The sequence below is a fragment of the Gorilla gorilla genome, chromosome 11 (genome assembly GCF_029281585.2).
Source record: "Gorilla gorilla gorilla isolate KB3781 chromosome 11, NHGRI_mGorGor1-v2.1_pri, whole genome shotgun sequence".
Taxonomy (NCBI): Eukaryota; Metazoa; Chordata; class Mammalia; order Primates; family Hominidae; genus Gorilla; species Gorilla gorilla.
Genome location: NC_073235.2, coordinates 34,499,122 through 34,513,126, shown reverse-complemented (window position 1 = coordinate 34,513,126; position 14,005 = coordinate 34,499,122).

The following is a 14,005-nucleotide window of genomic DNA, read 5'->3' as shown; positions in this document are numbered from 1 at the left end:
CCCGCCTCGGCCTTCCAACGTGCTGGGATTACAGGTGTGAGCCACCATGCCCGGCCACAAGTTTTTTAAAATACTGATGCCTGAGTCCCACCTCCAGAGATTCCAATTTGGTTGGCCTGTAGTAGGGCCTGGGTAGCTGGATTTTCAAAACTCCCCAGGTTGCTAATGTGTAGCCAGAGGTTGAGATGCAGGCCCTAGGAAATGATACAAGAGATAAGGGGAGGGCTAACACTTCTGCCAGAGTAAGGGAGGGGAGGGATACTCAGCTGAGAGCTGCTTCTCAACCTTGGACATCCCCTCACCAGTGGCACTGTTTCAGTCGGGGAGGTTTTCACTTAGAATTAGCTTCTCTTGAGATTCCAGAATTTCAGAGACTCTCACCCTTTCCATTTCCTATAGCTATTAGAATTTACAAAGGGGCCACCCCAAGAGGAGACAGAGGAATCGACAAATTGACCTCTAAGAGGTTCATCTCTTATCAGAAAAGCATATGGTCCCCAGATCACCAGTGATAGAAGCAGAGGCAGATACCTCCAGTAGTGGGAAAATTTGTAGTTACATAGTAAATGGAGTTTCTACCTGGTTGCTACAATGATAGGCCAAGCAATTAGGATACAAGTTTCCAGGATCTTTTCCTATATTTCCAAAAAGATAAATCACCCCTAGGAACAGAATCTGCATATTGTAATTAACTGGTAAATATTTCATGCCTGGTTCAAACTTTCTCCTCTTCTATTTAATGGCCACAAACTTGAGCACAGAGGAAACAGGAGTGAGGAGAGTGGGCGTTGGCTGTAGGGGGGAGGTTCTACATTGGCTTCAGGGAGGGAGAAGCTGTCTTATTAGTTAATTATTTACTGTCCTTCTGTTCTTTTAAGAAAATATTGCTCACCTGGAGAAAATCAGGTCCCAGGTGGTAAAGGGTGTGACTTGGGCTTGTTGGCCTCAGCCCTGAACTCCCCCAGGAGAGGCCAGGTTTTGGTGACCCTGGGGGTGCTGGGAACTGCAGGCTTTGCAGTCAAGGGCCCAGTGTTTGAACAAGAGCTCTGTTCTGTCACTTATTAACTGGATGGCTTTAGGTAATTTACCTAATTTATGTGAAACTCAGTTTCTTCATCTGTAAAACAGACATAATTTTTACCTTGTAGGGTGGCCTATGCTCAGTTGGCTCTCAATGCATGATAACTATTATTATCAACAGTAACAATGAGTAATTAATAGCCCATTGGATTGTATCCTTTCCCTTCCTCAACCCTGCTCCAATGTGTAGGGCACCTAAACTACTGAATGCTTACTGTGAGTATGGTGAATGCCTTAGCTCAATTAATCAACATAATTCTTTGAAGGGAATGTCTTATCATCCCTACTTATCTGTGTTTTGCAAATGAGGGAACAGGGTGTGTAGAAGTTAGATACCCTGCCAGGTGTCACACAACTAAGTGGTTAAGAGCACAGGCTCTGCAGTCTGATTGTGTAGTTTCAAATTTGGGCTCTGCCACTTAATAATAGACTCTCCTTGACTTATGATGAGGCTGTGTCCTGATAAAGCTGTAGTAAGCTGAAAATATTGTAAGGTGGATATGCATTTCATACACCTAACCCACCAAACAACATAATTCAGCCTCGCTTACCTTAAAGTGCTCAGGACACTTTCATCAGCCTACAGTTGGGCAAGATCATCTAGCACAAAGCCTATTTTATAATAAAGTGTTGAATATCTCATGTATTCAACATGAGATTCAACATGTTATAATATACTGTACTGAAAGTGAAAAATAGAGTGGTTGTATGGGTATTAGAAGTACAGTATCTAATGAATGCATATCACTTCAGCATCATCATAAAGCTGAGAAATTGTAAGTCAAAGCATCATAAGTCGAGGACCGTCTGTAATCACTGCAGGATGGAACATAAACTGCTTAACCTCGCTAAGCCTCAGTTTCTTCATCTGTAAATTGGGGATATGAATGGTACCTACTTGAAAGGTAGTTGTGAGAATTAAGTGAGAAATGCGTGTATAGTGCCTGTCTCAGTACTGGCATGTGGTAAGTGCCTAGTAAATGTGAGTTGTCAGTACCGTCATCATACTACCCAGCAACTCAGGGCCACGGCATCTCCTGCTCTTCGGTGGTTTTTGGGAGGTGAGTGAGTGTGAGGGTCCTCCAAATGTCACAGAGCTGCTCTTTTAACTCCCCCGACAGACACACACACTTCAGTATCTAGGACTCGGGAAAAAGGACACTGAGCAGATTATGACTCCATTTCGGGAATTAAATCAAAACTCAAGACTATCTCAATTTGGCTTCTGACGAGAGGGAAAGGTTAAAAGGGAGTGAGGAGGCGGCTGAGTGTGCGTTCAGAATTGCAATTGGTTCTGGATCCCACCTCCCAGCCCCTCCACAGGGCCAGGCCCAAGGAGTATCCCCCGGGGGTGGAGGAGTGAAGGAGCCTTAGAACCTGTGTTATCTGAATGTGGGTGAGGTGGGGAGAACATGGTCAAGGAATTGGGAAATTATCCAGAAACATTTTCCAAAGGGAGATCTTCCCGCATACCACCTCAGCCTGGCTCTGGATTGCAGGGGAACCCCAGAACGGATGGGATCTGGGGGCTTAAGACAGGTAGGTGGCCTCAGTAGAGGGGAGAAAAAGTCCTGCTGGAGACAGTCGCCTCCCTGGAGAAGTACCTGGGCTAGTGTTCTCTTTAAAGACGTCTAAGCAGTCCTGGTATGCTAAAAACATTATGTGTATGTGTATAAACATATATTCTGTGTGTGAATAGCCACTCAGCTCTTACTTGGTTTCACACATTTGGCCCAGATTATTCTGAGCATTGTAAACTAAAAGTGAAATTCGGTTTCTACTTAAGAGAGAGCGTGATTTTCCTCGGTATTATCTCCCATGCCCCCAACACTCCACTAGGCTTTAAAGGCCATTATACAGAAGGGAGAACTGAGACTCCAGGAGATGGGTGGCTTGTTCAGAATCACAGAAGCAGCGTGGATCCAAGAAGGGATCTGTTCCCAAACAGAAACCAGTGTCTTGGGAGAGAGAGAGAGCAGAGGAAGCCCGCACCTCTGCCCTAACTTGAGGCTTTGAGCCTCCTGCAAAGCCGAGTGAGTTGAGAGTGCCCGGAAGGCAGACGCTGCGGAGGGAGGGACTCCCGGGCTCGCCAAACAGTGGGGCCTCGGGCAACAGCGTCGCCGGCGCGTCCTCATTGTGCGATTACTGTCAGGGGACCATCCATCAGCGCCGCCCGGGACGCTGGGCCAGACTGCCCGCCGCCCGCCCCGCCCGGGTCTCTCCAGATCGCATTAGCGTGGGGCGAGGGCTCAGTGCGGCACAGGCTGCTGAGGGAGAGGCATGGCGGGGAGGGGGGCGGGGCGGGGGGACAAGGGCATCGCGGTGGGGCCACTGCAGGGGCAGGGGAGAGGCTGCTTTAGGACCCTCCTCCTTTTCTTCCAATCTCCCGCCTCTGGGATCTAAGGTGGATGAAAGGGGCACTAGAATGGGTGGCTTTTGGGGGGCAGGGGGTGCAGAACACTGAAGGTATCAGGGAAAGGTAGTGATGGGGGCAGTTACCAGAAGCAGAGAGGAAGAAATACCTGTAAAGGGGAAAGCCAGAGAAATTGTCTGGGGAGGGGAGAGACTGAAAATGGGGGTGCAGAGATTGGGGGTTAGTGGAAGAAAAAGACTTAAAGGGAAAGGAAAAGAGAAGCTGTAGAGGGAAAGAGAATTGGCAAGGAATTGACGAGAGAGCAGGGAAACAGGAAACCACAGATCGTCAGGGGCCGACAAAACCTTAGAGACAATCTACTGCAGCCCCTCATTCTACAAATGAAGAGATGGAGGCCCAGAGAGGGGAATCCCTTCTCCAAAGACCCACTCCACCTGCTGGCTGGGCAGGCTTTTGACCCCAGGCTCATTCATTCAACCCATGTGTTTTGAGCATCTGCTGTGTGCTGGGCACTGGTCTGCCGAGATGATGCAGGATCAGCTCCTGCCCTCCAGAAGCTACAGTCTTTCCTCAGGGGCTTGGAGGGGCTGAGCATCCAGGAAGCTCCCTCACCCCCAGCCAGGAGGGACTCCCTGAGCCCCACCTCTCCTGGCCACTGAACCTTCCTTGCCATCTGCTGTTCTGCTTATCTCCTCATGGAGGGTGGCCGTTCCCTGGAAGATCTTCCCTCTCCACTTTCCTGGGGACTCCCCAGGTGTGGAGACAGGTACTTGACAGTTTGGCCAACTTGTTCTATCTCCCACAGCCAACAGGGTAGGCCTAAAAGCAAAGTCCATATTCCTTGCTGGGTTTCTCCTCTGGGCATGGACAAATCCCACAGGTTGCACTGAGATCCAGTCACGCTGTGGTAAGGAGGATTGGGACTGGACATGAAGAAGTACTTCCAGGTCCCACAGTCTGGGACCATTTTCTAGCTGGGGCTTTAAAGTAGTTGTCCTTCTGTGAGCACAGTGTTGGCACCATCTTCCAGGGAAGGACTTGTCTTCCTCAGTCTCCAGTTAGCCTTGTGCGAGGCATTATGCTGGGAATGTTGGGGTTCCAGACACCTGGTCTCTGACCATGGGGTTTCTGCTGTAGACATGGGTGAACTGACATCTCCCTGGCATCCTCCCAGTCACTGCCAGCTCTGCAACATCATGGAACCCCTGAGTCCTTCACAACTCCCAGATCATCTCATCCTTCCTCCTTGCTCTGGGAAGACCATGTCTGAGTAGTTCCAACCAACCTCTCATCTTAAACCCAGTCCCTGACAACCAGAAGTACCTCCTTAGTCTGGACTTGACCTTCTTTGCTGCCATGGTCCATCAGCAATGACCAGGGCTGAAGCAGCACGTTTTTTCTACAAACACCCCTCCCTCCCAGTGATGCTCACCCAATTCTCGGTGGTCAGGCAGGGAGTGGGGACAGGTTCCTGCCAAGAGCTCTGGAAGGCAGCCTCCTCTGCCTGAAGCAAGCTCCTGTGTACTCTGAGATGGTGGTGTTCATTTTAAAGAAGGGACCATCTTTCCTCCACAGCCCGCTTACATTTGGAGGGAGACAAATGTGAGTTTCCAATCCCAGAATCTTAGCCACTGTACCAATCTCCATGGATGCATGGGATTCAGGAAAGGAGAGAAATGAGCAGAACGAGGACATGAATAGAATCCATTTCCTACCCCTTGTTCCAGCCCAACTCCCAGGGAAAGGCTCACAGAGGGCAAGAGAGGTAGACACTGAAAATTCCAGACTAAAGACCAACAGACAGATTTCAGCATTATTCCTTCTTGTAGGCAAAGTGGTGCCTAAGGATCTAACCAAATGAAAAAGCCTGGGAAATAGGCTATTTCTGCACCCCCTGACCCTTCATGCAGAGCAGGATATCGGCTTCAGCCCAGGAGCAATGCTAGAAGTTGAGAGGTTTGGAGTAGACTGTGAAGCAGTTCTTCCAAGGGCATGCCAGATGAGGGGGTTGGAGCACCCAGCCCAGAAGAGCATCCAAGGAAGGAGGCCTTGGCGGTAACTCTCTGTGTCTCTGTATTAACTTCACATACATTGTCTTGTGTGATCCTCAGTGCCAGGTTCAGCACCAGGCACAGAATACATGCTTGCTATACAAACGCATAAGTGAAGAGCCATGGGAGGAAGGTCAGGATCCTCAATTCCAGATGAAGAAACAGACACACAGAAAGGTTAAATGACTTGCTCAAGGTCACACATCTCATCAGAGACAGGGCCAAGTTTCAGTGGAGAGCCACTTTAGTGGTAGAGGGTGGTAGGGAGGAGGGAGGCAGGAAGGGAGAGAATGAACCATCAGACACCACACCAGGGGGAGAGGAGAGCTGTCATCTCTTTCTCTTTGTGAAAAGAGATTACTTCCTGGGAAAGATGGCATTTAAGACCAGACAGTTTTAAAAATATCCCATTGAAGGTTGATTTGTAGCATATGCAAAGTTCTGCCAAAAACATGGAGAGGTCAATGAGTAGACGGGTCACTGAGGATCAGAAAAGAAAGACAACACAGAGTCTGGACAGCTAAGCCCCAGAATTTTGCTAGTCTTAAATGCTGGGTGACATCAGGCCAGCCACACCCCTCTCTGAGCCTCTAGAGAATGGAGATGCCAGATGTGGAGGAGGGTACACATGGCAAGAGGAGACAGGTCATTGCCTTCAGGGTAGCAATTGGAGGCATCAAGTTCCCACTTCCCTAGACCTATTCTTTGTTGTTATTATTGTTGTTGCTTTCCTCTGATTTTAATTGTTTTATGTGTTTTGAATAGGAAATACATGTACATGGTTCAAAACTCAAAAGGCACCAAAAGTTATACAGTGACAAGTAAGTCTCCCCGGAACCTCAGAACTCCCAGGCCACCCATGTCCTCACTCTATTATAACTGCAGTAACCACTGAATTGTATAACCTCCAAAGGTATTTTCTGCTTCTCCTGGCTTGTACCCTGAGGCCACCACAAAACTGAGTTGAGCACTGATATTCTGAGGAGAGGTGGTACACATGTTTTGGCCCCTGGACTGGTGGGGCCTTGGGATACTAAATACTCTCAGTTTCCACTCTGAAAAGATGCAGAAACTTGAGGTCAGGAGAGAGGACATTTCTGCATGCTTAGAAGCTCAGAAGCCTCACAGGTGAGAGGATGGAGTTGGGAGCCAGGCAGAGGCAGGAACCCTCTCTGGGGCTCTAGTACCACACTCCCACCCCAGAGCCTCACAGTGTCCTCTGGGTTAGCCTGGCTCAGGTATGCACCCAGTTAGGTCCTGTTCAAGTTTTCCAGAGAACAAGGCCCAGTGCTTCCCCTCCACCACCTGTCACATTGTTGTGAGGCCTTTCTTGATGTCTCACTCTAGTTCCTTCGACTTTAGGTGCAGCCCATGGCTTTTGATTCTGCCCCTCAGTGGAGATGGAACATGCTCTTGGAGATGATAGCTTCCAGTGACCCAGGCTGTTCCTCCCACTTGCATACACACTTTTCCTTCAGGCCCTCTAATTCCACCTCAATCTTTTTTCCAGACTTAGAAGACACATGCCTGTTCTTTCAGCTACCCTCCCCCATCTGAATTCCCGGTCTGCCTCCATTCCCAACCACCTCATTCTTGCCCTGCACATCCCTTTGGCATTATTATCTGCAGGTATGCTTTGGTCATGAAGATGGTAAAATCCCAACCTAAAGCCAAGTCCTCCACCAGATTCCAGAGGTAAATCCAGCCTAGTCTCTTTGTTAACTGAATCTCTCCATTTTGGGTGATGGCCTAGCCCGACTCTTGAACTTGTGCCCAACACTCTGACTCTCAGATCCTCAAACATGGCCTGTTGTGAGATAAGGCACAAATTCACCCCAAGCCTAGGATGGCCTCCCCTCTGTTCTCTTCTCCAAACCCTCCCCTGGTGAACTTCATCCTTTCCATTTACTCACTAAGCAATTATTATTGAGCACTATTCCAAGTTCTTAGAATACATTGGTGATCAAAACAGAGAAAGACCCCCCACCTGTGTGGAGTTTACATTCTAGCAGAGAGAGACAGATAATGAACAATACTCTTACTAAATAAGTAAATTATATCATATATTAGAAAATGATAATTGTTACAGAAAAGGAATAGATCACGTACAGAAGGATCAGCATGGAGGGGAAACCTGAGGTTTTTAATATGGTTGTCAAGGAGATCTCACTGAGAATATGGTATTCGAACAAAGACTTAGAGGTGAGAGAGGAAGTAAGCCCCATAGACATCTTGGCAAGAGTATTCCAAGTAGAGGGAGTGGCTGGTGCTAAGGCCATGAGGCAGGAACATGCCTGGCAAGTCTGTGGGAGTGAGCAAGAGTGGGAGGAGATGGCATCAGAGAGGTAAGGAGGGAACAGATGATGTTCGGCCTCATAAGTCAACTTAAGGACTTTGCTTTTTACTCGGAGTGAAGTAGAGAGGAAAGACATGATTGGACTTCAGGGTCTTGTTTTGTTTTGAGAGACAGTCTCCCTCTGTCACCCAAGCTAGAGTGCAGTGGCACAATCTTGACTCACTACAACTTCTGCCACGCAGGTTCAAGTGATTCTTATGCCTCAGCCTCTCAAGTAGCTGGGATTACAGGCACCTGCCACCATGCCCATCTAATTTTTGTAGTTTTAGTAGAGACTGGGTTTCACCATCTTGGCCAGGCTGGTCTTGAACCCCTGACCTCGTGATCCACCCACCTTGGCCTCCCAAAGTGCTGGGATTACAGTCGTGAGCCACTGCAGCTGGCCTGGGCTTCAGTTTTTAAATAGTCTTTTTGTCTTTTGTGTTGAGAATAGATCACAGGGGGCCAAGGGAAGATGCAGGGAGACTTGTTGAAAGGTCATTGCACTAATCCAAGTGAGAAATGTGTGGCTTGGACCAGGATGGCAGCAGTGCATGTGGTGAGAAAGGCCCAAATTCTGGATTTGGTGGCAATTTCCTCTTCCTTGGCTTCCATCCTTTTGCTCTCTTTGCTTCCTCTCTTCTTTTGTAGGTTGTATGTTTTCTCTCTTCTTGAAGACTGAGAGCTCTCTGTGGGTGGGGCTCAATCTCTGTTCCTGGGATCTGGGGCAGGACCCCAGACAAAGGACAGAGAGGCCCCGTGCTGCCTGGGAACAGGCTGACAAGCCACGCGGCTTCACAGCCCTCCCCAGTTACAGGGTCCCTGAGCCAAGGGGAAGAGGCTGTTGTTTCTAAAGAGGATGTGATGGACAGTTGTTGAAGGTGCTTAGCTGGGGGCTCCACTCTAGTCTTAATCTGAGCCGCCCTCAAGGAAATCATAACCAGCTCTTAAAAACATGTTGAGACCAAAGCTGGTGCATGTGTTTGAGCGGAGCTTCAGACAGCTACTTAACACTGGGGGCCTCTGGGCTTTTGATTCCTCCACTTCTAGCCTGCCATCTCCCCCTAGCTGGCTGGTGCTTATCAGCCAAGATGTTGTTTAAATCACACTCATTTCCTATAAACATTTCACTTGAAATGCCATCCTCTGCCCCAGAAATTCATCTATCACCAGCCTAGGGGTGTAGTTGAGGAGCCTTGGGGTGATCGCTCCCCATCTCTACCCCTGCCCCCAGTCACCCCTCTTCCCATGACCCATATTCTCAGGTTTCACGCCATAAGAACTACTTCCCCTCAGTGTAACAGGGCACTTAGTGACAGAATTATTTATAACATTGAGATGGCAACAGGGCAATGGGAGCAGCCCAACCCATGGACACTTTCTCTTTGAAAGCTCGATCAATGGACCTAGATCACTGTTTACTACTTGGTGTCTCGGCCTCTGTAGTGTTTCCTGCTGGCTTTGGGGGATGGAGAAACAGGGGTCTGCACCAGGTCAAGGCTGCCCTCAGAGTTTAATATGCTTATAAACCAGGCCTCCAATAAAGTTATGCCTTCGCTGTACCTCTGTTCCTTGGCCAGGAACTTCCCTGCCTCAGGTGAGCTCTCTTCTTGGAAATGAACCATTCTTGGGGCTTTTTCTCAAACAGGAGCCCTCTGCTTCCCCCAGGAAAGCTGGCATTATGTCCCTACCACAGTGGCAGAGCTAGGACTTGAGCTGAGGAAGTCATCTGATATGGATCAGAATGGGGATGTGGAAGATTCCGGGAGTTCTTCCGAGGAAGGGCTTGAATTGGCCCCACCCAGTCTGGAGTGGAGGTAGAGGGGTGGATGAATTCACTTCTTAAGGACTGAAAACCTTTTTACCGTCCTCTTCCTCCCCAGTCATAGCCAATTACTAGCTGTCCTAATTTGAAGGCTCTGTTGTCTGGACTGGAGGATTTTTACCCATTTTCCAGCCCCTCTCCCGGTCTCATTTATCTGGGCAGTGTCACATTAAAGGCATTGCCAGACTTTCTAGTCCTTTCCAAAGGCCCTGACCCAACTCCTTCCCAAATGGTGAAGCACCTATGCCTCCTTCCCTTTACACCTGTGGACCTACCACACTGGGGAACTCTTAGGTGAGTCCCACAGAAAGCCCAGGTGAAAGACTATGAGCCAGTCGGAAAGGATCAGGGTAGAACCCAAGTTGGGACAGGCAGGGGAGGCAGTCCCAGTCTTTAGGGGGGTCAAGTAATTCCCCTTTACAAGCCAAATGAAGAAAAAAAGTTCTAAGGGGAGCATATGACTCCATAAAATAAAGGACATAATTGGGAGCGATATCTAATTTATCTATTGAATGCCTCCTACATACTCTTTTATCACTTAGATGGACAGAATATAATTGGTGTGCTGTGTGCCATCAATCTCAGGGCCTGGGCTTCCTGTGCTGGCTACACCTATTACTGTCAGATTATGACACTGTAATACCAAGATCAATGACATTTTAAATGTGCTCCAGTTATGGGCAGTTGTTGACAATAAAAACAGTGACAAATTGATGAAACTTGGGCAGCGATGATCTGGTGTCAAAAATAAACCATAAAGAATCTGATTTCCAAACTGAGAGAGGTGCCTGGGACACCAGCTTAGGGGGGAAAGGCCCAGCGAGAAGAGAACCTATCCTGCCCACATGATCTTGGCCACTCAGGAAGCCACCTGCTCTGGAAAACTCCCTCTAGGCTGACCTGCAAGGCCCCAGCAGGAAGATGGAGAGGTGGTCTTTGGTTAAGGCTTGGGTTCCCTTTAGAGAGAATCGTCATCACTGAGACTCTGGGAAGTGTCTGTGTGTGGCTGCCAAGGTGGGGGCCACACAAACTCACTCAGATACTAGTGGGTGGTCTTTCATGTCCTGCCCACACTGAGGAATTAGGGCAGACTGGTTGAGTCATAGAATCACACTTAGCCAGTGTTAAAGCTAAAAGAGACCTTGAGAGTCTCTCTTCATGGAGGGTCAGGCTCTGTCCTCCAAATTGTCCCTCAGCAGAGGGACCTGGATCTTCCCTAACTCTGCTTCAACTTGCCCCAGGCATTATTTTCCCAGGCTAATCCCCTTCTCCACCCGTTTCAGGGAACTCCAGGCCTTCAACCAGCAGAACTATTTTGGCATACATTAAGGTGGGCCTCCTCCAGCTCCTTTTTTTTTTTTTTTTTTTTTTAGATGGAGCCTCGCTCTGTCACCCAGGCTGGAGTGCAGTGACAAAATCTCCACTCACTGCAAGCTCCACCTCCCAGGTTCATGCCATTCTCCTGCCTCGGCCTCCCAAGTAGCTGAGACTACAGGCGCCCGCCACCACACCTGGCTAATTTTTTGTGTTTTTAGTAGAGACGGGGTTTCTCCATGTTGGTCAGGCTGGTCTCGAACTCCTGACCTCAGGTGATCCACCCACCTTGACCTCCCAAAGTGCTGGGATTACAGGTGTGGGCCACCATGCCTAGCCTCCAGCTCCTTATTTTTAATGGATTACCTTAATTTGTAGTATTCCTTTCATACATTTTTCTCACTTTAATAATCACAATTTTAAAATAGGAATACTTTAGTAGCATTGCTAATACTACTTTATATAATAATACTTTAGTAGTATTGCTAATACCACTATTACAGGGATAACTACTATTGGGAAGTATTTATTGTGCAACTACTATATGTAAACTCTGTTCCACGTGTTTCATGTGTATTATTTTTCATCCCCACAGCAGCCCTGTGAGGTGGGTATTGTTCTTCACATTTTAGAAGTGAGGAAACAGGCTTAGAGTCGTAGTGATGTGCCTAAGATGACACAGCTGATAAGCAGTGGAGCAAGAAAGGAGCCTGAGATGTGGCTCAACATTCATCTTTTTTCCATTGCCCCTTTCACAGACCTTTATAGTCCCATTTATAGACGGGGCTGAGGACCTCCCTAAAGAACTTATAGCTAGTCAAAGGCAGAGCTAGACCTAAGCCTAGCTTTTCTGACCCTTCTCGTATTAGACCTGCATTGTATTTTTTTTTTAAAGACTGGTCAAGTGCAGTAGTGAGAAGGGGGAAGGAGCAGAACAAGGAGTTTGATCTGTAACTGACTATGAACAATCAATTGAGATAGGGCACTACCTTCGGACCACCCCCCACACTCTTTCCAGGTGCACCACAACAGTCCTTTCCCCAGGTCACCACCACTCGCTCAGCCAGGGGCTTCAGCCTTGGCCTCTAAGAGTCAGCAGGGGGTCACAGTTGGCTTTGAAACCAAGCAGACAGGTGTTCAAATCCCCACTCTGCCACCTTACAGCTGTGTGGCCTTAGGCAGGTGGCTGTGAGAATTTAAGTGGCATAAGCATATACAAGCATTTGACAGAGTCTGGCACATATTAGTGCTTACTAAATGGTAGTCATTAAAGATACAACCTGGGACAGTGGCAGCTAGTTTAACAAACCACCACACTCCGTAGCACCTCTCACCTGGGTGCAAGTGCCCCAGGCCACACTGCAGTAGCTGCACGCTGAGGGTGTCCCCGGATATATAAGAAGCTTCTCCGAGGGCCACAGAGGTTTTTTGATGGCAGATGGTTTAAAACATCATCTTTATATTAAGTTGTATAAAATATACTATGTTATAAAATGCAAAGTTTGCATCATTTTAGAGCTAAAACTTAAGGCCACAAAAAGAATCTGCTATTTTCTTATTAATAAAAAATCCTATTTTTATATAATGCAAATAATGAAGATGAAGTAACCTATTATTTAATTAAACATGTCTTTAAAAAAAAAGAAATAATTGGTCCTTGCTAATGGCCCTTCAGGGCAAGCCCCCAGACTGCTGGGGTCCAAGTTTACCCTCCTGCCTCTAATATCAAAGGGACTTTGACAGAAAAGTTTGAGAAACCCTGTCAGGAACAGAGCCTACACAAGGACCAGGAAATCTGACTTCTTTATTCTTTAAAAGAACAAAACAAATAGCAACATTGTTTTTCTACCTTCCTACTGTTTTACCTTCAAGTTTAGCATTAAGAACATGAAATGTTTTGTGTAAATTTATGATTCTTATTTCTGGTTCCTTTCCATTTAATAATTACTAGCTGAATCATTAATCATCAACCAAGTGAATGGTCACACTTTATAGAAGGCTACAAGGTGGAACACAAGATGAGTTGGATTCTTAAGAAAGAAACTAAAAGCTGCTTGTGACTTAGATGCTCTTAAGTTTTATGACTGTGGTGGGAATTTGAGCATCCAGGCCTTGCTTCTGATGGTCCTCTCATTCCAGTGTCCCAGTTCTAATCCTCTGTGGGTGCCCTTGGTAGGCACAGCCTTGGGGCTGCCCAGGGCTCAAGGTGTCCATGTTTTTAAAGTGCCCAACAATGGCTTTTGATTCATCAGGAACTCCACAGGACACCCACCTAACTGGGGCTCTGATACCTAATTCAGCAGCACCCACCATCAAGTCTTTCTAAGTTTTTTTTTTAATATTGCATGCAATATATGTTAATTATAAATAAATGTAATAATTCAGGTAGGTGAAAAGGAGAAGGAAAAAAGGCCCAAGTAGTTTCCCCATGTAGGAAGAACCCTGGTTAGCGAGGCAAGTCACATGACTTTGGGAATCGTGTTGAATCTACACCCATTTAAGGTGGAAGTCTATATAGCCTGATTCTTTGAAGGTTTAGAGCTCTGCTCAGTTCAGAGTTCAGGGAGGTGGTATCTACAGGGTGTATTGCTCTGATAAAAATTAGCAGCTTGCCCAAGTTCAAGGTATGAGGGGACTTATCACAGATTGGTTTGAGAATCATTACGTTAGCCCTTTGGTGACTCTAGGGATTAGATCCAGAGTACAAGGGGCCCACACTTCCAAGGGATCCCACCACACCTTCAAATAGCAGGCTCATGGAAAGGGGATTCCAAGATTCTCCCCCTCCAGCTACGGCATTGCTTTACAATATTTAACATTACTTGACTAAAGAGCAAGTCTAAATTGCAAGTACTCCTAGGACAGGGACTAGCTTATATCCATGACAGCTCCCTCTCTGAGAGAAGGGCGTGCCTTACTCCACCAGACCAAACAAAACTAAAGTGACCTCTCTGCTCCCCCCAGAGAGGGGCACTGGGGATGGTAAAAGCATTTCTGTCCCTGCACCCAGGGATGAAGTAGAGAAA